This window comes from Sturnus vulgaris, chromosome 6 (genome assembly GCF_052056855.1).
Source record: "Sturnus vulgaris isolate bStuVul1 chromosome 6, bStuVul1.hap1, whole genome shotgun sequence".
Lineage (NCBI taxonomy): Eukaryota > Metazoa > Chordata > Aves > Passeriformes > Sturnidae > Sturnus > Sturnus vulgaris.
In genome coordinates, this window is record NC_142248.1 from 31,571,638 (window position 1) to 31,598,375 (window position 26,738).

General features: G+C 43.1%; 1 protein-coding gene across 9 annotated transcripts in view; it reads right to left on the reverse strand.

Moving 5' to 3' along the window:
- The window catches only part of FOXN3 (forkhead box N3), a 206,380-nt gene that overhangs the window by 144,418 nt on the left and 35,224 nt on the right, over positions 1–26,738 (reverse strand). For 6 of the 9 annotated variants that reach the window (XM_088167458.1, XM_088167454.1, XM_088167461.1 and 3 more), the window contains exon 2: positions 23,973–24,097. The exons of 2 other annotated variants lie outside the window; for them this stretch is intronic. The gene's annotated coding sequence lies outside the window, so the exon portion shown is untranslated. Of the gene's footprint in view, positions 1–23,946; positions 24,098–26,738 lie in introns of all 9 variants that reach the window. One more of the 9 variants, XM_088167456.1, reaches the window with a different exon arrangement.

Below are 26,738 nucleotides of genomic sequence, written 5' to 3' on the forward strand. Positions count from 1 at the left end.
AGGGCACACAGCCAGCACCGGGTAACGCTGACACCACTTTGGGGCCAGCTGATGCTGCTGAGGCAAAGGCAGCTGGATTATTCTGTGTACCAGGGCAAATGCAGCTCCATCCAAAACCACTCTGTGACTGTTACCTCTCCTGGAAAACTGGTCCTGCTACTCCTCCTTCCTCCTGGCTCTCCAAACAACATCATCTCATAGCTCTCAAGATCCCAGTGTATGCCAATCAGTGGGGAACACTGGGTTACTCTGTGCTTTGGTCATATCAGTACCTACAAACTGTAGGTATTTCTTACCTGAAAGTAGAAAATTCAGATGTTCACACAGCAAAAAAGTCCTAGATTCAACAAACAGGAAAAACTGTAGCCCCTTTGAACTGCGTAATACTCACCTCCTTATGAAAGAAATTGCTTCTCTGCTCATCCATTACCATGCACAGGTCTCAAAAAAAGCCCAGATTTATATGCTCCAGTGATTACAGGGTAGTCACTTTGCCAAGTGAGAAAATCTGTAAGTGCTAACCAGATGAGGCCAGAGAATAAACATATCACCCTTACTTTTATGTATTTCTGTCCATTGTCACAACCTCTACAAAAGTGGGGAAGGCAAACAAATGGGCTGAAACAAGCACTGCCATCAGTAACTTCCTACCTGTTCTTCTGCTACAGCTCTGGTCTTGCACACTTCTTGTACACAGCCAGGGTTGACTCAGAATTCCAATACACACACATCAGATTTAGGGTACCAGAGGCATGCTGCACTCACATGTGAAGTGTGGATCTTCAGCTGGGCACTTGGTGAAACATGTATTTGTGTGTGTGAATGCACACCATGGCAAATATGTGCTCAACTCTGTTCAAGACTAGGATTTTAGTCATCAAGTACCCAAAGGAGGTCCTTACTGAAGTTAATGGTTCCCCTTGAGCCGTTTTTCCTCTCATGGTTTGGGCAGATGAAATAAGATCTTGAAATTGGCCAGGTGGAAATTTATGCCTGTGCTTGCCTTACTGAGCGGGAAGTGTGATGCTGGCGCCTGCAGAGTCCTTAGGGAGCTGGGCTGAAGCTGTCCTCAGGTACCCCAGTGCTCTGTGGCTCTGTGCACTACTTGATTGCATCCTTGGATTTATGCCAGTGCTAATCAGCATCCAACCCTCTACCTTTATTTCTTCCATACCTCCCTGCCACATAACTCCATTTACTGTTTACTGTAAGAGTTGAAGAAGCCAGTCAGAGCAAAGTTCCTCTTGCCCATGTCCTCGTTCCAGCCATGTCCTAAGGAAGAACAGAGCAAGTGCACAGTGATACTCTGCAGCATTCTCCTGTACTTCCAGATATCTGCTGCTTAAAAGCAGAAGATAAAGACTCAATCAGATGTTGTGGTATGCTGTAAACCTGAAGGTATTTTTTTCCTATCAACTTTCGAAAAGGTTCCTGTAAGCTTCAGTATCAACAACAGCCTGTAGCAAGAAGTTCCACACTTTAACTATTGACTGTGTGAAAAAAATTCTTTGCTTTAAACATGTCACTTCATAGCTTTGCTTGAAAACCCTATTTCATGTGTATTATGGTAATTATCATGTATCTAGGACATATGACTCAGGTCTACGCAGAGTTCTCTTGATTTTATAGTACCTCCCTACTGCTCCAACAATGCTACTAATAACCTGCATTTCACCCTCTTAAATAACTACAGGTATATATAAACATCAGAAAATAATATATAAACACATCTATCAATGACCATCTAATCATACAGTCATAATTATCAGTATTGCATAAATCCAGATAAAAGAAAAGGGAGTTATTTTTCGATAAAATGGTCCTAACAACAAATTCTCCCTTGTCTCAGCCTCTAGCTTTTTCCCTTACAGACTCACTTGAAGTCCCTGGAACTTTTCCAAGCACTTAATATGTCTATACAAAATGTGGAAGCAGATCATTCCAGCTGACAATATCTTTATCCATGAAGAGAACAGCAGCTGGAAGATGCTGCCTCATACAAACAATAACTGTAACAGATCAGGTTCAGTCCTTTAAAAAAGCTGCAGCTTCAGAGTTATCAAACTTCTCAGGGCTGCTCCCACTAGAAGTCCTTGCCTCCAGCTTCCACCTTGCATCTGCCTAAGAAAGCAGGAGCATGGCCAAGGTGGAAATGGTCTGGAAGATGAGGAAGGGCTACAGGGAAGCAACAGAGAGAGAGTGTTTTCAAAGGTGATGTGGAACTAGGTCAGGTCTGGGGAGGTCATGTGGGAAGCAATGGCCTTGCATCATCTGCTCAAGTTTCAGCTCTGGCCCCACAGGAAAAGGGCAACAACCCCCCCGCTCCAACAACCCATAGTCAATGTTATACATGATCTTTGTGCTTGGATCAATGGAATAGTAAGGGATAAGTAAGTGTGAATGCACGAACTTCATTTCTGCTGCAAGCATCCTCAACTCTTCACCTGTGCTTCCAGCTCCTGGAGCAGTTCTTGCCGCAGTGCACAGTGCAGGGCAGGGGACCTGCCCATTTGAGGCAAAGACTAGCAGTGTGTCAAGGCTCAGCTGGCAGGATGTTTGTGAAAGCAGCTCAGTTCAGTCAACAATCTCCCCCTAGAGTCCAAGTACATCACCTCAAAAATATGTCTCAGCTCTTCTGGCATAGAGCCTGGGAACCCAGATTTGTTTCTGATCCAGGTCCTCTAGCTGGCAGCGTAACAAATTGCTGTCCTGCCACCAGGATGAATAAAGTCATTTTTCACTCATTATGTTATTCAAAAATAGAGCAGGAGCTTTATTTAAAACAAGAAAGTAATATACTGGAAATTAACAGAGAAAAAAGCTCTTTTGCTTTATAAACCACAAGGATAAAAGACTGAGTTAGAACAACCCGTTAATATCCCAAGGAGTTCGACCAGAAAAGAAGATACTCGGGTTACAATTCTACTGCTTCTGGTCTTGCAGCTAAGTCTAATGTTACATCTATGTCAGGGAGTGTGTTTCTTCCTGCAGATCACTAATATTTTTTTCCTGCCTCTACAGAATGGCTTCAGGCAAAAAGGAACAGGTCCATATCAGCTGTTGAACTGGATAACCTATGGTTGTTTTCTCCCAGAAGTGTGCTGTGGTGAGTGACACCTCTGCTATTTTGACTGCACCTCCCTGGAGTGTGAGGCATCACTCTCTTTCCCAGGGTACAATCCTGCAGCTGCTCCTATTGGGACAGGTAGCCCTGAGATGAGAAGCAGAACCCTGAGAATGAACTTATTTACCTAACAGACTGCAGGGACTCTGCTGGACTTCTGTCAGTGCCTTCAAATCCAAAGTGTTGGTTCACAGCAAGTTAAAGAAGGCCAGACAGATGTGCCTTGTATCACCTGATGGTAATGTGATTACAGCTGATTCACGGATCAGGAAACACTGCTCTCTCACCTTGGTCAAGGTCTCCCTTGGAGTCTCCCTTGTCCCAGCGAGGAAAAGATGGACTGGCCACACAGGTCACTCATGCTGACTTGCTGGCCCTTGCCTGCTGCATGTCTCCATCCCTGCCTGTCACCCACCTGAACTGGGCTGATTTACCATCAGCTTTTATTACTGACTGGGTTATTTTTCCTATTAACCTAAATCAATACACTCATACAGTAAACATCCCAAAATTCAAGTCAATATAGAGAATTCATAAGGTATTACAGATTTATAGATATTTGCAGCTTTGATTAGAGATCCTCAGATGGATGGTGCAATGGAGGCACAGCCAATAGATTAGAATTTCAAGTACTGATGGTAACTTGTAAGAAATGCACTAGAAAGATTTAAAAGCCCAAGTCTCACTGACTTTTAAATGACTTTCAGTGAAGTTAGTATTGCTTCAGCCTTCAGGTACTTTCAAAAGTGCTATCTTATAGTCCTGCCTGAAGGTTTGCTTCTCTCCCTGCCAGCACAATGCTTGTGAGAAGGGAGAGCACTTACAGCACAATGTTCATCTCACAGGATGCTTGTCTTGCCTAGGGGCACTGTTCTGCACAGAAATGAAGATGGTCCTGGGTCTATCTGGCCCTCAGCCATTACATAAACCAGAATGGCCAAATCAGCTGTGGCTGCTCTTAGTCCTGTGCCCAACCTGCTCTGCTGCTAGCAGGAGATGGCAACACAGGGAACAAAACTGGTGTTTCCCTCTCCTCTGATAGCCCTGCTTTTTATTTCTAATCAGATGAACAAGATGGTAACATACCCTGTTACACACTTTTTTCTGTGAATTATTTTGGGACGGTGCATTGCAAATACTGGGTTAGGTGATTAGGTCCTACCTCTATGAGGTAATGATCCCCAAAGGGAACATCCCAACTCTGTGCAGACAGAGATCACACCCAGTGCAACAGAGGCCTGAGCCAGCCCAGAGGGATGAAACCACTCTCAAATCATGTCTCTGCAGAATCCACTGCCCATATGCTTAGACTGTCTTGCCTCAGTCTTGGGAGTACATTTGAGAAACTGTCTCGACTTGGAAGCAAGTTGTAACAAAAGGGAACCACAACATCCTCTTGCATGGTAATCTCTAAGAATATATCTGCTACCCCCCACACAGTACAGTGTAGGGACAGCCAAACCATGACACATCCTGTAAACAATGTCCCAAAGATAAACTCACTGTCCAGGAGGCTGAACTTCTCCAAGAGAACTCCCCTGGAGTTCAGTGGGATACCTTTTGCAGAGCACTAAGCAGGCATTCCCCTGGAGACATCAGATTGTTTTGGTTTGGTACCTTAAAGAATCTTTTTTAACAAGCAAAAGTCACATTCAAAAGATTTAAACTTCCTTTATTATTATTTTTTTTATTTAAATGAATGAAAATGTACCAATAAATGAAGACTTGTCTTTTTGTCCTGGACTTCTACTCTGCAGAACAGGGACTGTCTGCCCAGAAACATCTGTAAGACTGTTATACAGTATTCTTCTATTTAAGTAGGTCACCTGACAGGGGAAAATATCTATGCAAAATTTCAGTGAAGCCAACAGATTTCTGATTAGGACTGGCACCTGGCAATAGCTATAGATTTCCACACATTTATCCCTCCTAGCACAGAAGTCATACATCTCATGCTAACTCACGTGCATAAGGAAAAGCCTTGCATACATTAATACAAAATGTAGCAACTTCCTTCAATGCTTTTAGATTATCCTCTAGAAAAACAAAACAGCACATATCTCTAACAGAGTTCTGAAAGTGGATCAAAAATCCTATATAAGGAGAGACTTCTGTATTTAGCCCAATTAATTTGACTTCAGTATAGATATGCTTGAGCCAAAAATAAACCCTAGACTGTTTGACTCCCATTTTCTGTTCTAGCCACTACATCACCCTTTGACAATGATAGGTACTTTACATAAATGCTGGTTTCTCTCAGTACTACATATTTTCAGTTGCTTTTTCAAATCCACTCCACTTCAAGTGGCTGCCACATAAACGTATTCTTTGAATCACACAGTCCAATTTGACACTTTGCAGAACTGCCACCTTACACAATACAACCCTTGTGATATATCTAATTCTTGGGACCTAAATATATGGGTTTTATCAGAATACATGTATCAGAGTTTATTACCCTACTGACTGCTTCCAGCAAAGTGCAGTAGCAGCACAGGCACAGCATCCAGAAACACCTGCTTCAAAGCACAGAAATAGGAATGGCACTTCAGCAAGAGGTAAGGTCAGAGAAAACACCAGTAAGAAAAACACCCCTGTATGGCTGCCACCAGTGGAGGCCAGGTCTCACCATGAAGTGTGTCAATTTAAGGACTTTGAAATAAAATCCAAAACTTTACTTGGACATCAGTCTGAGGGTGCAGAAGGGGCAGGTCTTTCAAATGGGCATCAAATCCCACACCCTGTATTCTTGGAAAGATTTTATTTACATTACTGCAATTCTAGGTAGGGATTGCAAGATGTAACTCTGAGATCAGACCTCTAATCCTGCCTCTCTGTTTACTGCATTGATTGTACTCTTTTAGACTCTGATCTCGCACTCCTGCTTAGTGCAGGCTCCCCTCTGTTGGGGATGGGGAATTAAAATGGGATTCAACTGAAAAGCTGAGGCAGAGCAGGGAATGATGAAAACACATCATCTGCCATGAGCAGCCATCACCATGGCTAAATTTAGAATGTAGGCTCCTCAGGCAGAGAGATGATCCGCCATCCCTGTGGGGCACCAGTCACACAGTGCTACATAAATATTAAAATAATAATTGATGATTAATTAATAATGGCTTCCTTTTCCTCATGACCATCTCTCAACTGCTATAAGAAATAATAATTTCCTTTCTTCTAGATGCAGACACAAACAATCATTCAAAAACTGTATCTCCTCAGAGAAAATTCACTTCCCCACTCCTTTTCAGTAAAATAATATTTTTTGCAGCCCCGGACATGAGACTCTAAACCATTCACAGGTACTCTGTTTAAGAAAAAAATACTAATTAAAAATGCCTCAGAAGCCACAATAACCAAAATAAACATCAAGAAGGTAAAGCTGAGGTACAGAAAAAAAAAGAGCAAATTAATTCATTCCCTCTCACTCTATTATTACTCTCTAAAGACAAAAGTCTTTTAATAAAACACAGTATCGATGCTGTAGGGAAATATCTTAAGGATACCTACATTCCTTCAGTGATCATAGACACAGACATCTGACTGATCTTACAGCTGCCTTTTATCAGTGTATTGTTCTTGCTTCTGATATGCACCTAATGCTTTTGATAGTCACTTTACTTTCTGTAGTTAAAACCCTCTAGAAATTCAGCAAGCAACCCACTCCTTTTGCTCATCACCTTGTTCTGTCCATCTCTTCCTAATCCATGGCAGCCTTACTGCACCTTCACTTCCCACCAGCAAATCCTCTTGCTGATTACTGATCCATCACACTGCCCGGCAGACCTTGTAGCTACTAGCCCCTCTTGTAGCCTCCTAGTTAAATACATTAAAATAAATAAATAAGACAAAATACTTTGTTCTCCACCTGTCATGTTCTGTTAACATTTAGCCCTCAATCTCCAAAGTTGGTGCCTACAGCCTGAGTTCATTCCTCTCCAACTCAGCCTGCTTTCTAGACGTCAGATTCTACCAAAGCCCTTCCTTACCAATGACACTACTATTACGCCTCCTTTTTTCTGTTGGTTTGTGTTCAGGCTTTTTCCCCAAATATAAGCCTTACCTTCCCCAGCTGCTCAGCACTACAGGTGTCTACCACCTAGAAAACCCTGACCAAGCCTCAAAATCCCAATTAATTTTCAAGATAATTATTAAGATAATTATGCTTTTTAGATAAAATTGTTTCCTTGCGGAAGAAAATCTACATCATCCAGAACATCAACATTTGTCTATGAAACTTCTTCATGGTATTTTTACTGATAATGAATACCATCTCTTAATAATCCCCCAGGCCCTCTTTAGAGACAATTATTGTAAAAACAGATCTTCCTAATGAAGATGGAGTTACTAAGTCCAGAAGTTTCAACTCACTAATCAGGACAGCTGTGAGACTCTCTGCAGTAATTAGTTTAGAAACCAGTTCTGAGACAAAGTTGGATGGCTTTCTGAAATGGAGGGATGCTACAAGGCCACAGTGGAGGGAACCCTGCGGGGCTCAGCACAGGCACTGGCATGTGCGTGTCACGGAGGCACAGCACGACTAACAGCACCTGAGAAGATCACAGGAGGAAATAAAACAAGCAGAGCTCCCGGTGCAGGAAGCAGCACAGGGAACACCTCGGGGAGCCCTGGGGGCAGCCCAGCCCGAGGCAGGCTGTGGGGGCAGGCGTGGGCAGTGCCCACTGCAAAGTCCTCAGCATGAACATACGTGTTTGCAAACGTGACAGACCCTGGGATTCACCTGGTTGTCCCGCACATCCTGAACAGCAGCCTGGACGTAAGAAACCACCTCTGTAAAGATCTCACCCCAGGATGTAGTTTCTCCACACTTTTAAAGCCCATAGCAGAAGGATGGCACCTGTCTCCAGGAACAGGGGTAATCTCATGCACTGGATGATGTTCACCACTACACTAATTAAAAAACTTCCTGGGCACACAAATGAGGGTCCAGTCCTTCAGCCCAGATCCTGCAGCTTCCAAGCCCTTTATTCAGGCAGAAGGCTCCTGCCTCCTTACCCACGGACAGCATCAACAAATGAGTGCAATTAAAACATAGATAATGCATCTGAACATGTGCATTCCTCATTTATTTAACGAGCACAGTTTAGCTTTAATTATTTATGCTAACACTTTAGAAAAACCTAGTAAACATAGTGTTGTAGACTCTACAAAAGTAAGAAAGCCCTTGCTGCAGGAGATTACTTCATGGTCTCCTGCTTGAAAACCTCTGCTGGGACAGAACTCAAACCTCACCTAGTAGAGGAATTACAAGGTGCAAGAAATAGGGCAAATGAGGATACTGAGAGTGTATTTGACTAAAAAACTTTCCATCAACATGAATGGTCTTATTCAGAGTTGTCTGTTGAAATCCTCTCACCTCACATGCATGTGCAGGATGGGTAGGTCCAAGTGGCTCAAGGAAACTTTAGACCTACTTACTCCTCCCTGCCCCACCAGCAAAATCAGAACTTGTTGTATGCCAGTGCATTTACTATACAAGTAACTAAAGGTAAGCCCTGGTCCATTTGTGCCAGGCAATGTGGGATCTGACCCTGCCCCCAAAAGCCCACAGCCCCTGTTAGTGCTGCAGACATCAGCAGACTGACATGCTGCACATGTCAGTTCAGTGCCACCAGTGTCTTAAGCTCAGCAGGGCATGAGCTTTGACGGGAGGGACAGGAGGAGGGAAGGGGCCATAAAAGTAAGGGCAGGGCACCCTGGACATGAGAAAAGAGAAAGAGAAGGAGCTTTGAGAAGAAGGGTAAGAGCCAGCCACCCCAGGAGCACCTGCAGAGCAACACCTCTTGGCCAAGGCAGTGTGGTACTTTTCTGGACACCCCCTCCCACAGCTCTCCCTTCCATAGCAGCAGCACCAGTGTTTGCTCCAGCTGCCCTGATCACACTGCAGGAAAAGGGACCTCCTGCAGCAAACTTCTGTTACCCCTCTGTGGACTTCTGCCATCCTTGATAATTCAACTGTGTGAGGAGGAGCCAGAGATTTTCCATCTCCACCCTTGTTAGCAAAGCCTCTGTCCCAGTGCTCACTGTTGTTGCTCTCAGAGACCACTGGAAATTTCAGTGGAGGGCAATGCAGTAGGAGGGCTCAATCTCAGCTGCACTACTGCTGTCAGCTGCCACAGAACATGCTGCTCTCTCTTAGTCTGGGTTAGTGCATCCAAAGATGTAGAATAACAGTTTGAAACTGTACTCCAAAGTCACAGTGCTAGTCCCTGTCTTCCTGAGACAATTGCAGTGTGTGAAGATCCTGTGGTGTCTACTGAAATCCAAGTGTACCAGCTAACAAAAATCGTCACACTGGGCACTGCCAGGCAATTTCAGGACCCTCGATCTTGCATGAAGTACGTTCAGCTGGTTTACATGGATCATTGGTGAGTGCAGGCTCTGATATCCAACTCAAACCCATTCTGATGCATAGGTGTACAGAAAGATAATGCAGCCCTTTCCAGACAGCCATGCACAAATGCGGAGATATTCAAGTCTCAGGCCAACTTGGGATTGTTATTCACCAGGGAAACCTGAGACTAACTTTAGCACTTATCTGGAATCAATTCTTTTGCCCTTACTCTATATAAAATCAGGCCTCTTCCTTAATGAAAAAGGTGCTATGCACACTAGCTTTGCCTTTTCTATATTTCAACTTTAGGTATCGCTGGCTGTATTTAATAGTTTCACTCCTGCAGAGCAACCTTCTGAAAAGGTCAAAACAAAACACTGGGAGCCAAATTCATCGCTGGTACTACTCCATTGACTTCAGCAGCATTACACCTGGGATAGATCCAGCCCTAACTGCTTCCATTACAGTAAGTGGAAAAGAAGTGTGCTTGCTGTCTTAACTTTACTTTTCAATTGATCTGTTCTCTTCTACTCTGTGTGTTTCATTGCAATCAATAGGAATATATCTACTACAGAAAGTTACGGCACAAAACATCTGAATAGCTTTTAAAAAACTTGTCTTCTCGGTTTATAATGAACATCAGGGAGATGAGAAGGCAGCAGGCATTCAGCCTGCACTCAAGTGCTTTATCTTTTAGAAGAGGATACACGTAAGCAGCTACCATAAATATTTTTATGTATAAGCTACATCAAAACCAACAGAGCTCTTCCTTAAAGATCTCCTTTCTTGACGGCAGGCATGAGCTGCCAGTCCTGAACAACAATGTCAAACAGAGCTCAGATATTATAGGGATGGGCACTATAAATATTTATAAGCAGTTAGATTAGGGGGGAATAAACTTAACTTCTCTAGGACTATGTTCACATTCATCATGTTTTGCTCTGCACCACACCAGCCATGCTGATAGACTCCTCCTAAGCAGAGCTAAGATGACAGGAATCTTATTGGTATTTCAAGTGATTGCTTTCCTTTCCAACCTTTCAAAGCTTCTTTCTTCAATTCTTCTTTACATGCCATGATGGTACTTTAACACTGTACCAAAACCCATTGCTCTGGCTGAAACATCACCCAAAGCACCACTAGCCGAGCCATTTTTAATAAGTGATCCTGGAAAAATAACCCAAATCAATCTTCCAGATCAGCTTTCGTCAGCTTTGAGGATGTTATGAAACAAGATGACATTATCATTCCAGACAGCTCTTAGCATTAAATTGTAGTCATGTGGCTCTTTTAACTTACCATTTAGCATTTCACTTAAATATCTGGCACGGAAATAACAGAAATATCAATTAATGCCTGCCATTATTCCAGATTTTAATTTTTATTGCATTTCAGTGTGATGTATCATTGCACTGGAAGCTTCTGAAAGATGCTATGGACTCTGCCTGGCAGTATGCAGGACCTCCTAGACTGGGACGTGGGATGGGAATGGGTTTGACCAACACATGGAACAAGCCAAAAACTGAACTGCAGATTCACCACTCCAGCACACATGTGCTGTACAACATTTTCAGATGTGGGATTCGGATTTTGAGACATTTTACCAACGGGGAGGCTAATCTGGGCTGGAATGTTACTGTGCTCAACGACAGCGACAGCATCTACTCTGCTTAAGGAAGCTTAAGGTGGTCCCTGAAGCACCAGGCACTAGAGAATATCCATGTGCTATCTCTTCCACAAGATAAAGACCCTCTATCCCAAACTGGCTACTTATGCTCTCTCTCACTGGCTCCCAGTGTGAAGGCTTTGTTGTGAAATTCAGTACCAACTCTATCACACAAACCCTTCACCATTTATCTCATGCAGCTCAGTCAGTACCAGTGACCAGGTCTCACATGCTAGTGGCTGTCATTTAAAGGTTGCTTTTAATGTAGAATCAGTCAAGAAAAAGCAATTATTTTAAGGAACACTATTGTATTGGTTTAGTTTGCATCACTGGGATGTCTTAGCATAATGGATAAGGCATTCATGACCAACCCTGTGAAAACAATCTTAAGATATAAATAATGAGACAAGAAGGATTTGTGAAAAGGGCTTTTTCTGCTCTTTGTATTTGCTTGCTCTTGTTTTAAACTGTGTATCACTCACTTTAATGTACATATTCTGAATAGCTATGCAACTGAGAGTAATTCAATTTTCCCACCACAATCAAAAAAATGCTCTTCCCTTGATCACTCCACTTCGTACATTACTTTGTGGCCACTTCAGTGTCAAATTCAGCCTTCCCTGCAATACCCAAATGCTTCCAACACAATTTACGGCCTACTTAGAGACTACCTTCTTGGAAATAATGTTAATCAGGATAATTTCTCCTCTTACTTTAAGAAGCTCTTGATTGGGTGCTTTCAATCAGCTGTTAGCCAGAGTTACCTCAGAATTTCTCGAGTTCTTATGGGGAAATGGGACAACGCCATTTAGCAGTCAGAGAGCATGTTTAATGGATCACGCTAATCTCAGGGAGGGCCTATGAAACTCCAATTTGTCAGGTTTCATTACATTCAATAATGACTCTAATTTTCCTGAAGTGTTCTGCTCACTAGTAAATTATGTACCATAGTTTTGCACCCCATTTTCTCTAACTCTGTACTTGGAAAAATTGAAGGCATCTCATTCTCCATGGCCACTGCCCAGAAGGGGCCTGAAAAAGAGGGGTTAAGAGTTCACTGTCAGATGTATTTATCTCAGAAGCAGGTATAATTCTTTGCAAACAGCTAAGTGTCATTGCAAAACCAAGCTGATTCAGGGTAATAAAAGCACTTCTGCAAAGCTTTTAGGTGACACTATATCCCTCACAAGCTTTCTCCACCCCTGCGTCCATTTTATCATCCGATACCATCATTACCTTGACCAATCTGCACATTATTTCCTTTCCAAATGGATCGATTTTAAACCAGCTCATCTGCTAATGCTCAGCGCAGGTTTGGGTGATTCTCCTATTGTTTCAATTATTTCTTTGAGGAAAATTCAATCCTGTTAAGCAAACAGTGCTTTTATCTCAGCTGAAGATGTGAGAGCTGTGGTCGCCACTGACAGATCAAGAGCTTCTTATGAAACCCTCCTTTCAGCTGTAGCACCCTCAAGTGACAGAGATGTCCCAGTTTAGCTCATTACAAGTAATAGACAGTGTTAGCTATAACCTGGCACATTAAATAGTTGAGCTATTAAAATTAACCACATATTTCTGGAGGAAGATGTGCCATCTCAGCAAATGATCTGGTGATGTCCCTGATTTTCATCTGCTGCAGCAAAGGAATGGCTTCCCAAAGAGCCAAACAAAAGCACATATGCCTTCACCCCAATTTCCAGGAGCTAATTCTGATTTGGAGGGAAATGCAGCATTGATTGAGATTCGAAACTGAACCTGTCAGGTTTTCTCAGATGTCTCTGGAGATTTGGCTTAGCAGTCCATAAGTAATGCAGAGTGTGCAGATGAGAAAGCCTCAGGGAGAAGAGAATGATCACAAAGGAATAAATAGAGCAAAATAGATGATCTTCCATTTACTGCTTGTGGGGCAAGTCCACTGTACTTCCATACCTCTTCACTCCAGGATAATAGTGCCTATGAGCTTTCTGAACAGAGACTGAAGTGGCTCTGTCCACAGCCATTTAAGATCCTCTTTATAAGGCTCTATATACTGAATGGGGCAAAGTAATTTGATTATAAATGTCTGCAGTCACATTTTTAAACTCTACAATCATCTTCCAGGATAATTTTATGCAAAATTTTTTCAGTTATGCTAAGGAATAGTGTTTATCAAGATCTGCCTTTCACAGAGTCCAATGTTGCACTGCTGAAAATAAATACCAGCTTGGTCAGAGATTCTAATTTGCAGACATCTTATGCCAGCATTTATATGATTTTCCCCATCAGATATGCATGAAAGGCCCAAAAGAACAGCCTTACTGTAAGCATGAGACCAAAGAGAGTCACTTTCTGTTCATTACTGCCTTTAATGCATGAGCCTGGTGCTGGAGAGACCATTCTGTTGCCACCAGTGAAGTCCTGAGCAGAAGACATAGCTTTCCTACAGATGATACTTAGAACTTGTCCAGAATAAGCCAGAAGGAACTTAACTGTGAAAAATATCACCAGAACCCTAGTCAGATGACAAGCATCATTTTACTTGAATCCTTCTAGTCCCCAAGAGAGTATCTGCTGGGGACTAGGAAATTAGCCACGTTTGAAACAAGTTGTTCAAATGTCTTTTAAACTTGTACATGGCTGAAGCTGAATGCAGACTTGTGGCTCTACCCATGACCATGTATCTAGAGATGCCCTTGTATGCCAAAGCAAATACAGTAAATAACCCTACTAGTTCTACATTGCATTATCATTCCTGATTCGAAAAAAGTTTTTCAAGTGATAGTGCTTTGCAATATCTAAATGCAGAAACAGCTTTCTGTTCTGCAGTGTTAAGATAAAAATGTTTCAAATGGCCCTTGGTTTTTGTGCCTGGGGCCGATACACACTCACACCAGCAGCTCCTAGGCTCCAGCCCTCACTGAGGAAAAAGCCAATTTGCTGTTCACTGCTTTAACACCAACATAGTAAGAATCAGAGCATTTCTGAAATATCCCCCATGATTGTGTTTGTGACTTGGACACTTGGGAAATTCATGCCACTTTGAATGATGATGTTTTATTGGGAGAACATCAGAAGTAGCAAGATGTTTTATATTGACATATTGGTTCCACTTTGCTAGACATAAGGGATCAAAGTCATCCCTGGCAGAACTCCATAACCTTTGACAGATGGGAAAAATTTGGCCCCATATGCCTGTAGCAGCTGGGGACTACAATTGTTTTCCTATTTTCATCCATATTTTGAGGATACAGAGTCTGATTTTCTGCATGCAAAGCAACTTGGGATTTTGGCATATGTGCAATGTGTGGCAAACAATTTGTATTATCATACATGGCCCTGGTATGATTGTTAGGGTCATCTGCAGCACATACCTAAATTTTAAATTAAACACATGCTATAAATAGCCTAGGAAAAATCAAGCTAGAGATTAATTTATCAGACACTTAGCAATCTGTTCGACTGGCTGTCCTGCTCACTAGACACAGCATCAGAGTCCCTCCTGAATGTAAAATTATGTTTTCTTCATGTAGGTTCCCCTATCATCTATTGTATTCATATAGAGAGAAGCAGTTAGTAAATACCATTTCACCTTCCAAACTATTTACTATAGGCAACTACATCATTGCTTTGTTCAAACAAATTTACATAAGTCATTATTAGACTGTTGTATCTTAGCAACTTTATTTTGCTCCCAGAGCACAAATTAAATGCATGCATAAACCAGAATATTTTAGAGGGAGTTATTCCTGAATTGTTTATGAGACAGTAGGCATTTCCACTTAATTTTTCATTCATAATGTAATTTCTTTAGTTTTCTCTGTATGGTTAAAAACTGCACATCTAATTTGCTGGGGTTTCCCTGGAAGTGCGCAATAGAATAGATGGCTGTGCTGCAATCTGTTCATCCAGTGCTTCCTTTGACTCACTCCACATTCTGCTCAAAACACTTTGTGGGAAAGGCCAGGAACAACAGTAAGTCCCACTTGCTGCTTGACATGATCGTATTAGGAGTAAACTGTTGTTGTTAACCAAAATTTGCAAATTAAGTCACTGGAAAATAAATCTATTTCTAGTAAACATTTCTGTGTTTGGATTAATTGAACAGAGCTCTCAGAGTCCTTGCTAGCTCAGATTTACAGCCCGGCACCCACCCATGCGTCTTGTAACGAATGGCACTGTTCTCCTTAGCCTTACTCAATTACAAACACACACATCCTAATTGTGCTTGACTCACGGACCACAGGGAGCAACTGGAGAAGAAAACCAGTGGCCACAGTCACCCAGGAACTGCCCCTCGAGCCCAGCACTCCACCTTGCCCAGCCTGAAGGTGCAGCAGACCCATGAGCATGTGGTTATCTGTGCCCTGTGCCAGGCTCGTGTCCACGCACCAGTGCCACAGGTGGGAGCTGAGTAACAACCAGCACCCAGCAGCTCTACAAGAATCCTGCCCTGCTCATCTCCACCCTGTGCCCCAGAGTCAGCCTACAGGAGCAGCCCCCAGCACAGCTCCCTGCACAAACACTGGTTTTGAGAAGGCCCATGCAGGTTGACCTGGAGACACCAGGTCTCCACAACAGGCTCCAAACTCCTGTTGAAAGCCCAGCTGCAGCTTTTCCAGCAATGCTGCCACCACTCCTGAAGCTCCCTGGTGTGCCACGGGATCTGGCACCTCTGCACCACAACTGTTATGTGCCACAGACTTGATGAGAACTTCTGCATGACCCTTTCTTCCTCCAGATAGGCAGTATACCACGTGTCTGCTGTCACATTTACTCCACTTGCATGTCCTGTTGTAGGCATTGCTGGTATGTCTCAGCTGCCAGCCCATCAGCTACACATCAGTTTAAACAGACATGAAAAATGCAGCCGAAGTAGAGACACAGCTGAGAAGTCTGTATCAGCATTCAATGCAAATACCACCTGCCCTTGTGGTGCTTCACTCTTGATCCCAGAGATAAGATAGAGTTGTGCAATCTGGAACTATATCTGGGTCAAGCCAGGAGTGTGGGAGAGGTTTAGGTCAGAGAATGCTCTCTTCCAGGGCCTCACAACTTTGTGTTAGCATAGATAAATAACTCTGCTATTTGGGATAAAGGGTGGAGGGTAACTGCAGATAGTGGAAAAACCTCTTGCAGGTCCTTGCTTTTCTCCTTCCTGAGCATTCCTGTACTCAGAAACCACCAGAATTTCATGCAGAGCAGAAGAACCAAATCAAATCTCTTTGCTTTTACTTAATCTAAGTATACAGCATCCTTATGGGCCTGGCCAGATCAGTTCTCAAACTAGCGTATCACAGAAAATTGCATCAAATACAGAGGCTTTCCATCCCACAGCCGTGGTAATACCGTGTGAATAGCAAGTAACTGAGTACTGGGAACCCAGTGATGCTTCAGTAATACAGCCATGGAAGATGGCAATAATTTATCATCTCTGCTGTAGTCTAATCCCAGATGCACCATTTGCTAATTTATTTCCATATGTACCTGGCAGACAGATTAATCAGCCATCTCTCTCTGAAACCTAGATTGCACTTTATCCCTTTAGTAAGCAAGAGAAAACAAATGTACACAGCAAAATAAGAGTCCTTTACAGAGGAGCTTTGTCAACCTTTATAGCTTGTGGTTTCCTTTTTCAGCTTAACAATGGCTTTTCAAAAATCTAACACCCAAATCTACTCCCACATTAGTGCACTTCTCTATCTACTGAAGTCTCTTTGCTAATGCTGGTGAAAATGAAGGCAGAGAGGGCACATCCCTTAGATTTCTAGACTCGGCTAGAGAAGACAACAATATGACCCAAGGAGAGGGCAGCAGCCCTGCACCAAAGCCAGGGCCATCCCCGCAGACAGCAGTGACTCCTCTGAGCCAAGGAGGCTGTTTCTCTGCCACGGTTTGCAGAGTAGCAAAATCAAGATAATAATATTTTACAAAACATTTTGGGCTCTACTGAACTAATTACTATTATCAGCAGTAATGTGCTTCTGATACACTTAGGCTTTCTTGGCTTTCTTCTGGAAAACTCCACAAAGGAGGCCGCACTTGCTGGAGCCGAGCAGCTGTTAGCACTTCAGCGATGTTATTGGTAATAAATACAGCGTCAATTCTGCGCCTGGTGCCCTTTAAGAATCTGTTTGCAATCCACTCTTTATTTTGATTATAAGACATTATCTGCATTAAACATAATTAGTCATATTATATCATTTGCCAATCTAAGTGCAGTCACTTGACAAGGCAGGATGGAGTTGAATGAAGGCGCAGTGCAGTCTGAAGCCCAAGGAGATGAAGGGAGTGGGAACTGGCACAGACCCAGGCAGGACACAGACTCGGGCATCCCCCGGCCACAGGCTTTTTGTGAGAAGGCTGTCATTTGCATAGCCGTGCTGTGTCTCTTCCTTGTGTCAGAGCCTGAACAGGCACGTGCAAAATGTCATTATCAAACCATGGAAGAGTAATAAAATGATTGCTGAAAATGAAATTATTTATGAGCTTCAGTACCCTCGTAACAGTTATAATAATCAAAATACATAAATATTTGGATATGCTAGTGACAGATGGCGTATACTGGAATAATCATACAGAATATGTCAGCTTTCAGAATCAGCTTATTCCAGAGTTGGCATGTTTCAGGGCTTTCTGCTACTAAAATAAGCACCTGGTATTTGATCCTCCAAAAATGTATTTTCACAAACACATGCGTGTCTTTTGATAGAAAAGCTATTGAGCCTGTCACCATCCACACACGGTACCAGAGTAACAGTGTGCTGCCACCAGCATCCTCTGCTTTGCCTGCCTGTCAGTTCAGAGGCAGTGGAGGCCTGTCTTGTTAGAGCTGGGGCTGTCACGACAGAGTGACAGTGCCTGGCCAAAGTGTATCTGTGCTCTGGGTTTGATCCACACACTGCCAGCCAGACAAACTGCTTTATTTCCAGCCCCAGGAAGAACAACCTGACTTCTTCTGCCTATGCTCCTGTGCAAGTTTGAAAAAATCCGGGCTTTTGGAGAGCTCTGGCTGGAAATTAATGTTCATTAATAATGATTAAAACAATTACTGTGGACAAATATGTTTATGTCGGGCATCAATGCAGCAGTAGCCTGGACTCTGGACTAAGAAACCCACAGGTAACAGCCACAGGTGAAGGAAAAGAGAAGAGCCAAGGCCATGTCCATGTGCTGCTCCTCCTGCCCCACAGCCAGGACAGCATGGAACAGGCTGGCATGCACAAGGGAATGGGGACACTGCGCCTGCACCCCCAGAGGGTTATTAATGAATGGCAGCCTCCTTCCTCCCTGGAGGAGACCCTTCCTCACGGGGGTGTCTAAGCCATCATTGACCCAGGACTTCTGCAGGCCACATCCTGCCCTCAGTGACTCTGAAACACTTTGGCCATGGCCCTCTCAGGTAGCAATTCCTCTCCATGAATAACAGCATTTCTGGAAGGCTGTTTACAGCACCACATAATAGGTCGTTTTAGCAGACAGTAAACAGACAAATTTTAAAGATTAATAGGCATTCATTTATTATGTTCACTCTCTTCAGTTTTCCCAGACAATCAAATTGGTAAATTAGAGCCATAATTTTCCACCAATTAATACCAGATGTGACACATTCTGACATTAAAAGAGTAAATAGAAGAGAACTGTCAAATACTTCATATTTCTAATATAATACTGTCTGAATAGAAAACCTAAAATCCTCATGCCTCAGACTTATTCTGAAACACAGACACAAAGGATGCTGATGTTTCCAACTACTACACCTTCATAGGCTGCACACTGTCCCCTTGACAGCTGCTAGCACCTTTCCCAAATGCATGTTGACTAAAAAGCCTAACCCCAAAGCAGTATTTATACCTGTAATTCAGCACAGGACATGCTGTCACAACATCAGAGGAGGTACCATAAAAAGCAAGAGAAAATACCAAAGACAAATGGGAATTATTGCATGTTTTCAGTGCAGTACAGACAAGGGTAGTTAGCAAAGCTTTTAGATAAGAAAATGAAATACAAAGATCTTGTTTTAGTGCTTCTCTTTTCCAACAGTTTTTACACTGGGACATTCCAGCTCAGTTCCAGGCCAGGCTGCAGAATGCCACAGTCCCAGAGTTACACAGACTCTGTTAATACAGCTGATCAGAGCAACCAGGTCAAGGGGGCCTGCTTGGCGCACAGGGACTGGGGGACAAACCTGCTCTCTGTGGCCCTCTTGGCTCCCTCAGGCAGGCTGAACCCTATTCCTCAGGACCCAGAAGTGCTGCCAGCACTGTTCTGGTATCCAGAGAGGAGAGACATGAAGCTCTGGGAGCAATTAAAGCTCATCTCCTTTAAACTCTGATCAGCTACAGTTTTGGGGAGGTGGGAACATACCATAGAACAGCTCTCTTTTGCTTCAATTATCTCCATACTCCCTTTTTCCACACAGTCCCAGGAAGCAAAGATTTTTGATAGGCTGAAGGTAACTTTGCAAAGAAGGAAATATTCCCTTCACATACCACACTGCCCCTGCCAGGCCCTCAAGCAAATCTACCTATGAATTTTCCCCATTCACACCACAGAGATGAACTGGGATCACACAGTCCATCATCAGTATCACAGAGACCTCACTCTGTCAGTTGTCTGCCACAAATTCCAGTTCTCTCTTCCTAAATGCACCAGGCAACAATTTCTGCAGACTTCAGGTTTCACTACACCTTTAAAATAAAAGGGATTGAAAACAGAAGGATGCCTAGAAACAAGAGGTCTTTTCCATTGGTGGTTGCTTTGCAACCTGAGGCAGCAGGCAGAGATCCACCATAGTTACATCCCATTGGCAAAGTCATTGAAGTAAAATGCAGACGGGTGAAAATCACTCTCCCTCTTGTACCTCACCATGCTTGCAAGGAACAGGCTTCCCACGCACAACCATATGTCATGCTTTGCCAGCACAGCCAGGTAGCTGACAGGTTTCCTAGTGGCCAGAACATAACCAGCCAAATCTGTTACTCAAATCAAAAGTTTTTTTTCCTTGATTAGAAGGCATGAGCTTTGATGCATTTTGAGCCAGATTAACTGGCTTCATCAGGCTCCAGAAACAAAGAACAAAGCTGGACTGGAAAGGGGCTCAGTTAAAATTGCAGCAACATTACCAGGAATCTGCAGAAGGGTCCCAGAAGGGTTTTGGATCCAAAGCAGACAGTGCAAAGCTGCAGTCAGCTGGTACAGGGGAGGACCAGCCCAACTGGCCCTACAACATTCATGATGGAATGAAATACAACCCAAGGCTCCAGAGTGATTACACAGCCTGCCTCAGCCTCTGTAGACACTCTCCCGGAAAGATATAAGAATAGGGCTTGAAGCAGAATTGGACCCCAGGCAGGAATATCCCCCTTCCAGTCTTTTCCCATAAATAGGCAGTGGGGGGCCGAGGGGAATGGACTTTAAATGGTTTTGCAAGAGGAACCCAGATGAAAGCAAATCAGCTACAACTGAGAAAATCCAATCTACTTAACTGTCCTGCACAGAACTAATTTTGCCTAGTGCAGCTGTGACCTTCACAAACATCAGGTCAGTAGCAGCCTTACTATCTCCAAATGAAGGTAGAAGATAGTTGTCCCTGAGCAGGCCTCCCCAATGTCAGAGAGAAAAGAGCTCTTTTACAAAGCACAGTCTCTGGACCAAGAAGCATGTTACAGAAAGATTACACTGCAAATCTAATCCCCTATTTCTAATGCTCAACAATCTGATACATGAACCCGCCTTTCATCAAAGAGCTGGTGATTGCAGTATTGGGTAATCTGAGCAATGGGTAGGGAATGGGGCTGCCAGCTGTGTCAGCCAGCTCAGGAGGATGGCCACACCAGTTCCTCCTGGTAAGGAGTCCTTACACACACGTTCATCCAGGTACATATTGAAACACATCTGGTCAATGAATTTTAAAAAGGGTCTTAACATTTTCCATAGTGCTGGTACAAATCATCTCCTGGTCATCTTGTCTACAGTTATTTGCAGAATGCCCATCAAATCTGACTGCTCTCAGTCTTTAATGCTCAAACTGACTTTTAACAACCTCATTCACTCCTCCCAGATAGGGTGGCAGAGCACAGGCCAGAAAGAGTCACATTTGTTAACCCTTTCTACCCAAAAGGCAGGCACAGAGAAAAGGAAGCTGAGCAGGTCCCACCTATACAATGCAGAGGTCCTGGTCAGGTCAAGGGAGCCAAGTGACTTGTACCAGAATATGTTGGCCAGTCAGTGCTGACCAACTGAGGACATGTTATTAACACGTGCTACTGGTGTCACCCCTCACTTTCCAATAGGCACCATGTAGGGGCTAGGTGGTAAGGCTATAAGGTTTGCACTTCTAAGCTCAAGAGCCAGAAGAAAAAGGATCTTTCTGTCATAATCTTAAATCAGGCATAAGCTCAAAACAAGGCAATACAGAAATATTGCTTTAAAATCAGAATCAGGCACAAGAAGTTCCTTTAAAGTACTCAGAGCACATAGCCTAAAAAGATGTTTAATAGCCATGTCTTCCCTGTAGGAGTGATCTCAGAGTGCACAGAAACTACCTGTGTCACAGACCAGTGGTTTTCAACCAGTGAAAATACTGTTATATACTGTGAACCCCATTTAAGCACCTACAAATAGTAATGGGAGAAGTAAACCTCCTGTCGGGAAGTGTAAGTTTACTATACGAGGAACCCTCATCACCAGTAAAACTTTTTAAGTGGCCCGCAGTAGAAAGAGGTGTAAACCACTGCTGGAGATGCCTCTGTAATTGGCTATGGGAGAGAGATTGATATATACCTCTGCAGCTGAAAAATTCTTTGGGATGTTGATAAAATAATTTGGCCAAAGGGAGAAACAAGCCAAAAAAGTTTCATCTTATTTTATTCATTCAGTTCCTGTCACTTCAATAGAAATAAAAAGAGTCAATCACACGCTCCATGCCTGCACAGCACATGTAAGCACAGTGCTCACCACCAGCAGTGCTAGGATAGCCGTGACCTTTTTTGTTATCACAACTCATTCTTATCGCACCATTTGTTACCATACGCTCTTTTTGCAGGAGCCTGCACTCCTGCTCTCTGAACATGAATCCCAGAGTGTGATCCTGAGAGAGCAGGGCACCTCCAAATCATGGATCTGGCTTTGCCAAGAGATACCTGCTAGCGGATGGCTGGAGGTGAAAGTTGAACGGATTAAAACTAGAATAATTCACCAATGGAACAAACTACTACAGGAAGCAGTGATCTACACTTTGTCACCTCTGACATGTCAGGATCCAAATGCAGACAGCATTGAATAAAAGACCACCGGGTGTACTTCTCATCTGTATTATATAGGGTGTGATGCTCCCTAGCATTATGAGAGCTTCTCCACTTCAGATGTGAGACTCTGTGGTTCCTTGTCCACATACTCAGCAGACTGACTGCAGTACTTGTTTTATGATATATGAGAGATGTGAACCATTTTGGACTGTTTCCAAATCAGCAAACTTTTTTTTTTTTCCTCTAGCAATCTCCAGTCTGGAATTCCTCTGCTTCTGTCGGAGGAGTACTTGGTGACTCACATGTGGATTGGGAGCTTTCTCAGCCCACAGCTGAAGGCAAGGGTGTTAAATATTTAATAAAGAGACAGCTTTTCTCCCAAATGTTTTGGATAAATAGCTGCTAAAAGAAACCAAAATACAAAAGGGTTTTAGCTGCTGGAATAAAAATACCTTTTTCCCTTTCCAACAACCACTGAGCTGCCCTCACCTGGGTTCTCTCCCTGGTGCTCACAGCTGTCCCCACCACTGTCCCATGCCTGCACTCAGGAGGGAACCACACTTCATCCAACCTCCTGCAGCCCTACCCAGCTAGGCTCAGCTTCACTCACTCAGACTATGAGGAGGAGGAATAGTAAAAGCAGTTTTAGCTGTAGTCTAAAAGCTGCTCTGGCCTTAGTGTGGTGCTCCTGGCTGGGCCCAGCTGGGGCTAGCACTTGTTAAACAGCAGATATGGTAACAGTGGCAGGGTGCTCAAGTAGTCTTACCCTGTAACTGTTGTGACACAGCAAGGCACTGGAAACATGCACCCTCCCTCACATGTCTGACTGTTTTTTTTAATAACAGGAAAGCAGTGAACGTTTAAGAATTTCTAGTTTTTAATGTCCAATTAAATATCAGTATTAAGGAAGTAACTGGACTTTCCTAGGTTCACAGTTTCCAACACCTAATTATCTGCTTTTTTCCATATAACCATTATGTGACTACATTTGTTATTGCCTTTCCATAATTACTACCTATTTAAAATACTCCAAGTTGGAATGCAAAAAAAATAAAGAAAGGATCAAATTCTTGGACAGTGAATTATAAACTCTGGTATCTGCCTGTAGGCATAGGAGGATGAAATCCTTATTTAAGCATCAAACAGGATTTATTTAGGCATTCTGTTATCTCTGCTGAAGTATCAAAACAGCACATATCATTGTGCTGCTAAACCCTATCAGAGTTCCTGCCATATAGGGGTGATAAGAGTATAGACACTGGGTCAGGATTTGACCACTGCTCAGCTGAAAGAGAGAAATGTACTTTCTCTGTGGCTGTCCTCTAGTTAAATCCTCTGCTTTCAACTTGAGGGAACACACAACAATCCTCTCAGTGTTATGTGTAGCAGCTGATGATCTCCAAGACCCTGGACTTTTTCCTAAAAGTCCTGAAGGTGGTTTGCACCAAGCATCCATAGCACCAACTTTACCTCACTGGTTCATTTGCTGCAAATATGAAAACTGATGAATTTCAACTTGTGCAGCCATGAGCAAGGACCTGTCAGTGGGAACCCTGGGCTAGGGCTGGACTGTCACCTGAAGCATGCTGCTGTAAAGGTTACCTCTGGCATTTATCATCCACAGGGTGAGAGGCAGGACTCGTCTGCTTTGGTGAACCTTCTTCCAAGCCAGTGGCACTGCACGGATGCAATCAGCGTGTCCTGCATTGTTCCAAAGCTGTCAACATCTGTTAGGAATAGTAAATTTTACTTTATCTTGTTCGAGTAGAATGGATTTCCATTAAAAATTATGTAAATAATGCTAAGAACAATAAAGAAAATTAGTTTAAACAGCATGGCAGCAATTAGCCACAGTTCTTGCAGGGGCTGGACAAGCACCACAGCACCACACTGCTACCAGCTGCAGCCCCAGCTCTGCATCCATGGAAGGAGGGTGAATTGGAAAAGAAGGCTGCATGGCTGTACTGGGTAAACTGCAGGACAGGACCCATAAATACAATAAGCCTTCCTACGGGAACTCACATTTTAAAACTGAAACTACATGCCAACGCAAGCCAAAAAAAAAAAAAAAAAAAAAAAAACACAACAAACCAAAACAAAAAAAAACAAAAAAAAAAAAAAAACAACAAAAAAAAACAAAAAAAAAAAAAAAAAACAAAAAAAAAACAACCAAACAAAGTAACCAACTTGAAAGCTTGTTACTGATACAAACCAAACAGAAGAATAATGACTAACTCATTAACATCAAGCAGAGGTCAATGTCTGCCTTTCACTGTACCTCACATATATGCAGTCTTTTCTACCCGTTTCGAGGGCCACTTCAAACAAACCAAGCTCTTTGAGATATTTTACTAGACTACAATCACAAATTCTGATTTTGCTTATGCGTTGCTTCTGCTGCCAACAGTCTCCCCATCTCGTTTAAGTACAGCATGTAACTGCAAGCAGAATGGCAGCAGCCTTTCTTGCCCCATGGTGAGTACCAGCACTGAGTGAGTCAGCAAAGATGGTCAGCAGCTCCTAAAAAGAGAGACGGGCTCTTGCCCATCAGTAAGCAGCAGACAGTAGCTAAATACCTGCACTTATAATCACGGGAACAGTTAACAAGCCACATACATGTGCAACTCCTTGGATTTGAGGATTTGTATGAATGGTTTACCTTTCTGTAACCTCTCCAAAGACTAAAATAATAGAATTTCCCCCTCCCTTCCCCCCTGCCCCCTGCCAAATCTCTAATTTTTGCCCACTTGACTCAGAGAAGACTTTGCTTGCACTATCTTCAAATATTAATAGTGAACTGCCAAGACACATTTCTTACTGTGATGCACTTGTATAGCTCTGGGTAATTCCCACTGGCATTAATGAGAATAGCTTATATAAATCTCTTTGCCTCATCCCATAATCACGATCATGGCTTTAAAGACGGTGATACGCAATTTCTGTGTCTCTCCACTACAGGACAGGGCAGTTCCCATTTTCAAGCTCTCTGTACGTCACGGGTTAGTCAAGCTACAACAGTCAAACACAAAGTTAGGGCAACACCCCACATCTGTACCTCTCATGGAGCTAACTGCAATCACTTTCCTAAGGAAAGTATTTTCCTGGTCTAGATGTAGAACATTGTCTGAGCCATTCTGAACAGGTGGTTCTGCTTTGGGAATTTAAATTCCTGCTGGAAGGAAGAGCACAAAAATGCTTATTTTTGTTTACAGTGGTATCTCATTATAGCAGTTACCATTATCATAATTTAATGACCCCTTTTCCCTACCAGGGGAGCTTAGAGGGCTTTTTTGGTGAAGGAAAATCTTCCATCTCACAGTGACTACCTTAACTCAAAGTGTTCATCTGAGGGCAATTCAAAGAGAGAAGACAGCACTTGGTACCAACAAGTGAATTCCCAGGTCCTGGGGCCTTGTGGGAGCAGTCGGCTCCTTGCCCACCCAGAGAACTTCCTCAAGCCATCCTAGGAAGCCTCTTTGAGGGCAAACTTTCCCCAGTACCATTGGGATGATGCAGATATGCCTGCCTAATTCTGAAACAACTCTATTCTTGCACCGCAACAATGCCAGCTCATCTAAGTCCAATTAAACCCCCCAAGAATGATTCACAGCAAATTGAACCATATTTACTTTCAGTTCATTATCACACTCACAACTGGTAATTCTGGAAATTTTATATTCTGAGTTCACCACCAGGCTACAGGCTGCACACTTCTTGCTACTGTACAAGAGTACAGTACTGCCTGAGAGAGATGCCTTTCTTTTTTCTTCATCCCACTCCCTATTCTGCCTCCTTAGAGGGGAATTAAGACAGCAGAGAACTGTAAAGCTCTGATGGTATCCATACCACAAAATCCTAAGTAACACATGAACTAGAGGAAAGGCCATCTCTAACCTGCTGGACCAGTCCCAGGATAAATGTTTGCTCGAGGCAAGGACAAGACAAGTAGGTTCTTTAGTATTTTTTGTTTAATATCCTTTTAACATGAGCCTGGACTGGTGCATAAATGAGCACAACTGCTCAAATGAGTCATACTTCTTTTTTAGGGCCTTGTTCTGGCAAAACTCCCACTGAGCTCAGTAGGGGTTTGGCAGAGTGGGAAATGAGGAGCAGCCCAGGACCCAGATCTGTGGGATGGGTACATGAGCACAGAGCAGGATTTGATTAAATACATCCAAGTTCCAAAACCCGTGAATATTTGTAATCTTCACAAACGGCAAAACAATACAATTTAAACCAAAATGCTCAGAGATGACAAAACTAGTGCTGAGATGCCAGATTGCATCGTTATCAGTTCTTAAAGCTCAGGGTACCTTAAGTGCATTTAAAGGATCATAACTATTACAGCCCAATTACCACTGGAAGCCC